Below are 10,311 nucleotides of genomic sequence, written 5' to 3' on the forward strand. Positions count from 1 at the left end.
AGATTTTCAGGTATTAAAAGATTCATTACAATATATTACAAACACACTGATCTTTCATTCCATTTAAAGCTTCTCTATTACTCATGTATGATCAGACCTAAACACAATTAGGAAAAGTTTCGGGGAAAGGTAAATGTGTTCCATTTTGGGGGTCTTCCTAGTTTCATGTCTTTCCTCCACAGGTGGGAACAGGTAGAAGGGGACAGAATCAGATAGCGGATGAGGGCAAGACACTCTTTGTGACAGTCTGGGAGTCCCATTTTAATATCCCCTACAGGAATAATAAAAAAGACACAGTATATTATGCAAGTGAAGTATAGAAACACTCAAATAGTAAGAAAAAATACAATAGGGTAATTAAGCATCCTATCTCCTGTGGGGGTTAAAAAAGACGAAGATCGGGCCGGGCGCGGTGGCTCAAGCCTGTAATCCCAGCACTTTGGGAGGCCGAGGCGGGTGGATCACGAGGTCAGCAGATCGGGACCATCCTGGTCAACATGGTGAAACCCCGTCTCTACTAAAAATACAAAAAATTAGCTGGGCACGGTGGCGCGTGCCTGTAATCCCAGCTACTCGGGAAGCTGAGGCAGGAGAATTGCCTGAACCCAGGAGGCGGAGGTTGCGGTGAGCCGAGATCGCGCCATTGCACTCCAGCCTGGGTAACAAGAGCAAAACTCCGTCTCAAAAAAAAAAAAAAAAAAAAAAAAAAAGACGAAGATCTTCAGAAGATCCTTCTCACATATTCTGACTGTGTTGGATTGAGGCACTGGTAGAGTATCAACGTGAATTGATGTGCAGTATCTTCTCTGAACAGGCTGCTATTTTCTCCAGGCTTTTTGTGGTGCATAATCTGTGGTGCATGAAAGCTAAGCAGCATTCCACCTTTTTCTGGAAGGTAAACACTTTCAAAGTCAAGTATTGGAGAGCAGAATTCTTAGCAAGCATTGTGTCAAGTACTCCAAAATAAAAGGAAACCTGAAATACGATAAAAAGCTTGCTACCAGTACAAAAGTAAGGGAAAGGAAAGGCAACCTAAAGTAAGGTTTTCCTTAGAAAAAATCTGTATTTTTAAAAATTTTTAATGAAGTTATAATTGGACAATAATTCGGTGTAATTCTTAAAGCTATATTTTAAAAACTATTAATCGGTGGTAATTCATTTGCTACTTGATTGATAAACACAGCTTTAGTATTTTTATTGGCTTGAGAGTAGTATAAGGAAGGTGTACACTTAATACTATGAGGTTTTCGTAATTAATTTGTATCCATGTTAATAAATATAATTATGAAATGGTATATTACTGAATTCTTCTTTAACAGGACGTTTTTCTTTTTGTAGGATCATGTTTGCAAGGATGGACAGCATTAAAAAATAACTGTTATAGAATTAGCAAGGAAAGAAAGCCATGGAATATAGCCCAGCAACATTGGGAGTTACCCTTAAGTTCTGCACACCTTGTGGATATACAAAATAAAGAGGAAAAAAATTTTGTATTTTCATATCTCAGGTCAAACAATCAAGTAATAATATGGACTGGTCTTAATGATATGAAGGTCAGTAAATATAAAGAAATACATATATTGTGATGAATGAAACTTTATTATCTATATTCATTCATGCATTGTTTATTCATTAATTTCTTCCTTTATTAATTCAATACAGTTTCTCTTTCTATATGTACTCCATTTTAATATATTTTATAGGCATCTTTTTTTAAGTCTAATTTTGTTTTAATTTTGGTATTCCCCAGACTATATCTAAGTTCATTTGAATGATCGCATCCATTTCTTCGCTTAATTTACCACCTAAATCAATTATTCCTAAATTCTTTATCTAGTCTGCTTTCCATTTATGTGTGCAGGCATATATCTCATTTTCTTCTGATTACTCCTCTGGGACTTCTTGCAGACACTGTAACATTGCCAATGAACTTGCATTCTCCCTCCAATCAAATCTGTTTCACTTCCTTTCTTTTTCACCTCCACAAACAGTACAATTATATGAACCCCCAAAACATGAAAAATGTTTTCCATTTTCTTCTTTTTACTCCACACATAAGACTTGTGAAGCTCAAGTTACTAAAAGCAATACAGAAAGATCTGGTGATTTTATTTAACACTAGTGAGATAACACTTTGGACAGTCTCATGAAACTTTATTTGGCTAGAATTTTATAGAAAAACCCAAGACTTAACATAGTCATCTCTGTCTAGTCTGTGTTTTCTTCTTGATGATCCATTGGCTTTTATTTCCTGGCACTCAAAGATAAATCTATTCTCTATAAAATATTCTTATCTATAGTTATCTCAGGCAGATCCTACCAATTTGATGCCATCTTTCCTGTGGAGCTTTGCATAAGCTTAGGAAAACCTCTAGGAATCTTTAACTGCATTTAAAAGTTATTCTTTTGAGTTTTCTTTATCTTTTAATAGGCAATGAATAAAGTTCTAATAAAGATCCTTTGAAGTCCAATTCATCTTAGACATCTCAGATTCTCTATCTCAGTATGTCAGTCTCTTTTGTAAGTAGACCCCTTAATGTGTATATAGTGTTTCCTACTGTTAGCATAATATATCAGGAAATTGGGGCACAGGGAGATTCATTTCCCTTTATGGACATGCCTTAGATGCTACCCTTAACCACAATATTTTGAGGTTGACATCAAAGTTACCTGCTACCTCATAATCTCCATGGTAGGTTTGGAAAATAATCAATCCTTTAAGTAAATCTGTGCTGAGTAAGTGAAAATGTGTTACGGGACTTCAAGAATAAAGAGTGTGTCTTATTCAGCATTCCATTCTTAGTTTCAAATTGGGATTTGGTACTTAGCAAGAACCTAATGAATGAAAGATTAATCGTCTCTTTCTTCCATTTTGGGAGGCCTGCATAGGTAATATTTATTTAGTTCTCACACCTTATAGTTGTAAGCTGCTATCATCATTCCCATTTTATACAAGGAAAATAGATCTTAGTGAGATCCTGGGGCACATAACTTATCAATGCCCATTCCAGGCCTTGAAACTGTATCTGTCTGACCAACTCTCATGCCCTAATCATTTGAAATACTGTCTCTGATCCTATGCCTATTTTTAAACTGTAGCAATACATATGCAATAAAGCAGACTTTTATGGTATTTCTTCATTTTGTTAGGTGGAATTTGAATGTACCATTTGAAAAGCTCTTTAAAATGTCCATAGGAAACAGGTCTCTTTAATTCTCATCCATACAGCTTGGTTGGCTCTGTGCTTGATTTTTTGGGGATGGTCTGATAACAAATATAGTAATTGTTTTCATAGAGTTCATTATCTCTATAAGTACTACATTTATTCTTTTAAGGAGCCGTTATGTGTTTGTTGTATTACAAACATACTCTCTAAACCTATTGAAAATGATGCAAAGTAGTCATGATTATTTCCACTGCATAGGTGAGAAAGTTTAGTTTCTAAGATTAGTAGTTGCCCAAGAGTAGATAATAAGTGGCAGAAATATCATTAGGATGAAGGAGAATTGGGTCAAAGCTTATACTTTTCTTTTTCACTACCCCTCCTTGAAAGGGGTAGTGAAATACTATCTAGAGAGGTATTTATTACTTGTGAAAATTGGGTTGGTGACATTCACCAAGGACATCCTTTAGCAGGAAGGTATCAACAATCTCTCCTGATGCATGCAATTCATTTGATGATTTCAAATGAAGTAACTAACATTTAATGAATAATTTCTCTGTGCCTCACTGTGTTGAGCCTTTGAATGTACTGCCTCTTTAATCATTGCAACTGTAAGATGTAGGTTCTATTATTATACTCATTTTACAGATGAGAAAATAGAGGCAATTTGCCTGAAGATATATGGCTAATGAGTAAATGAAAGTGAACTCTGTCTCTAGTTTCTTCTTCTTTTTTCTTTTTAATTTTTTTTGACATGGGTCTTGCTCTCTCACCTAGGCTGAAGTGCAGTGGCTGAAGCAGAGATTACTGCTGCCTTAAACTCGTGGGCTTAAGTAATCTTTCTGCCTCAGCCTCCCAAGTAGCTGGGATTACAGGCATGAGCCACTGGCCTGGCTCCAGCTACTTTATCATGAAGGAAATCTACATAAAAATATTAAGGGGTTGATGATATTAAAATCTTAGAAAATTTTATAATAAAATTATGACTAATTAAAATTTTCAAATACACATATTTAAAATGCAGTGATTGAAGATAACGTACTTTTCCTTTTAATTGGCTTAATTTTTTCATTTTATTACAGAAAGAAGGTCTTCTTACATGGGCAGATGGATCATCTTTTGGCCTTAAGAAAAATGAAATCTTTTCTTTTTCATTGGTAGCCAAGAATGAAACACATTGCTACATTTTACAGCAAAATCCAACTGGATCAAACTATTTCTTTACAAGAGTTTTCTGTCATGTTCCATTGCCATATATTTGTGAATATGAATGTAATTATTTTTATTACTTTCTTATATTCATGTATCTTTGTATTATTTAATATTTATTTCTTTATTTTCGTTATGGAATTATAATTTCTAATTAAAAATCATTCTCCTTTCTATTTTTTCAGTACCTTCTCTGCAAGAAAGCTTTGTGTTTTATCTAAAGGACATTGGAACAATAGAAGTTGTATTTAGTTGGAATAATTTAAATTTTTGGAATAATTTGAATAAGTGGGTGAAGTTGGGATATAAGATTATCATTAAATATTCTTTAGATTATACAAGAGAACAACATTTTGAAAGCATACCACCAAATACTACAGGAAAAGCAATTACCCAGCTGTTCCCTGGTCACATTTATAGATTTTTACTCTTTGCAATAAATGAATGTGAGGCAAAGACTACTTTAAGTCCAATATTTACTGTAGAAACACGTAAGTTACAAGACATTTGAAAATATAATTTAAAAAAATTTTAATACTGTCATTGGAAGATATTTTATGAGGGTCTGGTATTTTCTCATATAACTCTGAACCCACTTCTATATTTGATGATTTTAGGCTGGGTGTAGTGGCTCATGCCAGCACTTCAGGAGGCTGAGGCAGGTGGATTGCCTGAGGTCAGGCGTTCGAGACCAGCCTGCCTAACATGGTGAAACCCTGTCTCTACCAAAAATACAAAAATTGCCCAGGGGTGGTGGTGCATGCCTGTAGACCCAGCTACTTGGGAGGCTGAACCAGGAGGTAGAGGTTGCAGTAAACCAAGATGGCACTACTGCACTCCAGTCTGGGTGACAGAGCAAGACTGTCTTAAAAAAATTATTTTAATTCACAATGAATCTGTTTATGTGTTGGTTTTTCTGTTAAACTACAAACCTCAGGAGGAAAGAAACTATGTCTTATTTGTTTTATAGTACCAGCTAGACTAGTGCCTACCTCATAGGAGGTGATCAATAAATTTTTATGGAAATGAATTTCCAATATTATGGAATTTTCAATTTTGTGGAGCTGAGAGCAGGAAAGGAACAGCTATGTATCCCTGTCTTTAATAGGCTCATACTAAAGTGAATTGGTAAATAAAAATAAAAGTAAACAAAACTATACAGCGAAATAATAACCTAAATATCCAACCAGTAGTTCATTTAATAAATACTGACTTGGATTCATACAGTAGACAACAGGAGAAGACTCATAAAAAGGAGAGGCTTAGAGTCAAACTTGAAGGAATAAAAAGCATGTTGTGAGCAGAAGTGCAGAGAGAAGAATGTGTGGAAGAAGACTTGTGCAGATTGACAAGAGAATTTACTTGGCTGTGAGGGTAAAATCAGCGTGGGAGGTAGATGGTGCCAGATTTGGGAATGCCAGGGGTGTCTGTCTCAGATACTTGGATTTGACCTTAGAAGCAATGGAAATCCATTAAGATTATAGTTTCTAACATTTGTTTTACATCTTCCAAAGCACTTTCAATGGATTATCTCATTCATTCCTTGCCTCAACCCTGGGAGGAGCTATATAGAAATGAGAAAACTAAACTTCCAGAATGTTAAGTAAACTGACTAGAGTAACATGCTTTGTTAAGCGACCAAGCCACGCAAGAAGCCGGATCATCTTATTGTAACTCTTGAGCTGTTGCTCCTAGAGAAAGAATCAATAATGTGTTAGTACATATATATTGAGGAATGGGGGATGAATATAGGTTTGAGGCCATGTGCAAGGTACTATATTAAGAAAAGTAATCTGGAAGCATTCATTAGGACAATCACTGGCACTGGATGAAATGGTTAGAGTAGGGAAACATTTCGGTAAGAGGATGAGTGCCTGTGTCGCAGTGATAATGAGAATGAAGGGTGAATAACATAAAGTCTCTGCCCTCTAATCTGACAAGGCAGAAGAGGTAAAAGACATACATAGTGTGTGATCACTGAATGCCATACATGCTGTTTTGGTGGTAAGGATAGTAATGTAATTATTGAACAACAGCACGTGTCAAACACTGTGCAGAGTGTTTCACAGTCTTCACCTCATGTAATCTTCACGAAAGCTTTATGAGGTACCTACTAATATAATTCCTGTTTTACAGTTGAAGAAGGTAAGTAATTTTCTCAGGGAGTGAAACTTGAAAGTGGAAGAGCCAGGACTGAAACACAATTTTTATTTCCTTTCCAAGATAGAGTATTTGGAAATACTGAAAATTGAGAGATTATTCTGCCAAATCATATCACTAATACAATGTATTTTTTTGGATGTTTTCATCTCCCAGGCCCTTTGTCAGCCCAAAATTTCAGAGTTACACTTGTTACCCCAACAGAAATATTTTTAAACTGGGATCCTCCGGAGCCTGTATTTTTTCATCATTACCTTGTTACTATTTTGGATGTTGAAAACAATACATCAGAAGAGGTGTTTGTTGAGAAACACAACACAGCAACAATAATTGGAGATCTCAAGCCTTTTCATCATTATCTAGTCTATCTATTCAGTGTAGCAGAAAGAGGAACTTTAAGTTGTTTGGAAAAACCACTTTCAGTCATTACAGGTAAGCATGTTGCCTTTTACTCAAAACCATCTAAACTGATAGTTTCTGTTTCTATTTCACTGTTATGCAATATTTCCATATAACAAACCTGCACACTTACCCCAAAATCTAAAATGATAATAAAAAGAAATAGTATAAACTGCATATTTCAAAATATAATTTTGCTGATATTTTACTATGTTGTCTTCACAAGTACAAGTAAAGTTGAACATGTTTTTGAATGTTGAATAGCAATTCTAAGCATGTATTCAAAATACTAAATTTATTTAGATTTACACGAATTCTTTAATTATTTCAATCTGCATTTTTTTCCTACCAAAGTCCCAGAAGACACATTCTTTGTCATAGACTTAGGTGGAAAATAAATTTATCTTTTTTTATCATAAGATAAACAAATTATCACATGAATATTAGTTCACAAAGTTCTTTTTAGTAACACAAGACCCAACGAACATATTTTCGTAGGTCTGCATATTTTAATCAGTTGTAGTTGGTTCTTCATTTTCTCACACAGTGTAATGGGTTGACCTCTAGGGGGCAGTCTCATCCTAGCGTTTTTGACAAATGTTTTTCTACCCTCCTCTTAACCTCTGCGGAGCAGTTTTTGAATTCTTGTCTGGAACTTAATCATTAAAGTAATCGACTGTTTAATTAATAATTCTATTTATTCCCTAAAATATAAAAGTATTTTTTAAAGATAAAACATTTTCTTACAAAACAATGCAAAGCTAAGAACATTTTGGCAGTATATCCTTGTAAGTGTAGTGTGTGTTGTTTTTGTCTGTGTATTTGTCATGCTGTTGCAAAGTTCTTTGGAATTTCAACAGCCAAAATTAAAACACCCTAGGGCTGAGGTAGGTAGAATGGAAAATCTTCATGTGCACAGCCATAGATTAATTAACCTTCCTATACTTATTGGGAATGTTTAAGATTCTTTGAAAATAATAACAATAATAGATACAATTTAATGCTTACTAAAAGCCAGTGCTTAACATACAAGTATTCAGTGTTGCAAATTCTAGTAAAAATATTTTTCCAATTGGATACTAGGTAGCAGATGTTTTCTCTTCCCCAAGCTCAGACAAAGTATCCTTCCATTGGCAAATGCTTGTTTGGTTGGGTCATTCACACTTTAAGAAGGCACTTTCATTTTTAATTGACAGATAGACCAGGAGGATTTTTCACATATCTATTAATTTTGAAGTCGACTTAAAATCTTCTAGGACATATACCTATTTAGTTCATAAAAGGTACAATGCGAGTCTGCATTATTAATTTTTTGGGTCATTTACTGTGTATATTTACTTGTAAGCTGATAAACCAGTGCATGTCCAGGGTTTAGTAATCCAGTGTTCCTTTACTCTCTTAAGCTTGAGGCAATATTCTTTTTTCCATTCATTATTCACTCAATGAATTATTTTTCAGTATCAAGAATTGAGCGAGGCACTAGAGATGTAAAGATGAAGAAGACCTAGTCTCAGTAGATTTATGCACTAATGAAATGAGACAAATGAGTTAACAGTGATAGTGCTGCATTATAATTGCCATTATAGCAGTTATGTTCTGGATACTATAGGAACCTGGAGAGGAATGAATTCGCCCAAACTCAGGTTGCAGATGGTCATGGGTAAGTGATGTGCTTAATCATAAAGGAGTAGAAATTAGCCAGCAGGTGGCAGTAGGGAGGCAGAAGGATGCTGCAAGTAGAACTAACGGAACGTGCCTGGGCAAAGGCCAGAGAAGCATTTCTAAGCAGACCTAGAAAAGCTAGAGGAGGCTTTTTTCTTTTAAATTTATTTATTATACTTTAAGCTCTGGGGTACTTGTGCAGATCATACAGGTTTGTTATATAGTTATACATGTGCCATGGTGGTGGTTGCCTGCAACCATAGCCCTGTCATCTATATTAGATATTTCTCCAAATGCTATCCCTCTGCAAGACTCCCACCCTCTGCTATTCCTTCCCTGGCCACAGGCCCTGGTGTGTGATGTTCCCTTCCCTGCGTCCGTGAGTTCTCATTGTTCAACACCCACTTATGAGTGAGACACCCACTTATCTGTAAGCATGCCGCATTTGGTTTTCTGTTCTTGTGTCAGTTTGCTGAGAATGATGGTTTTCAGTTTCATCCATGTCCCTACAAAGGACATGAACTCATCCTTTTGTATGGCTGCATAGTATTCCATGGTCTATATGTGTCACATTTTTTTTTTATCCAGTCTATCATTGATGGGCATTTGGGTTGGTTTCAAGTCTTTGCTATTGTGAACAGTGCTAAAATAAACATACATGTGCATGCGTCTTTGTAAGAGAATGATTTATAATACTTTGGGTATATACCCAGTAATGGGATTGCTGGGTCAAATGGTATTTCTATTTCTAGATCCTTGAGGAATTGCCACACAGTCTTCTACAATGGTTGAACTAATTTACCCTCCCACCAACAGTGTAAAAGCATTCCTATTTCTCCATGTCCTCTCCAGCATCTGTTGTCTTCTGATTTTTTAACGATTGCCATTCTAACTGGTGTGAGGTGGTATCTCAATGTGGTTTTGATTTGCATTTCTCTAATGAGTAATGATGATGAGCTTTTTTTCATGTTTGTTGGCTGCATAAGTGTCTTCTTTTGAAAAGTGTCTGTTTATATCCTTTGCCCACTTTTTATGGGGTTGTTTTTCCTTGTAAATTTGTGGGGGTTTTTTGTTGTTTTTTGAGACAGAGTTTCACTCTTCTTACCTAGGCTGGAGTGCAATGGTGCGATTTTGGCTCACTGCAACCTCTGCCTCCTGGGTTCAGGCAATTCTCCTGCCTCAGCCTCCTGAGTAGCTGGGATTACAGGCACATGCCACCATGCCCAGCTAATTTTTTGTATTTTTAGTAGAGATGGGGTTTCACCATGTTGACCAGGATGGTCTCAATCTCTTGACCTTGTGATCCAATCCCCCTCGGCCTCCCAAAGTGCTGGGATTACAGGCGTGAGCCACCGTGCCCGGCCCAGTAAATTTGTTTTTAAGTTCTCTGTAGATTCTGCATATTAGCTTTTGTCAGATGGGTAGATTGCAAAACTTTTGTCCCATTCTCTTGGTTGCCAGTTCACTCTAGACACTGACATTTGAACATTAGGAATGGCTGGAGAACAGAGGGGCTAGAAAATGTAAGCTAGGCACAGAATACAAATACCCCTGATACATACTCTGGAGTATATATTATTTGGTAACACTGAACCTTTTGGGGGTCATGGAACCTTTTGAGAATATATAATAATTTACCTATTTCGTATAAGAATGCAAATGTATGCACAGACAATTCTGTAAGCAAATTTAGCACTATCATAGACCCACCAAATCC

Source organism: Callithrix jacchus, chromosome 9, assembly GCF_049354715.1.
Source record: "Callithrix jacchus isolate 240 chromosome 9, calJac240_pri, whole genome shotgun sequence".
Classification (NCBI taxonomy): Eukaryota; Metazoa; Chordata; class Mammalia; order Primates; family Cebidae; genus Callithrix; species Callithrix jacchus.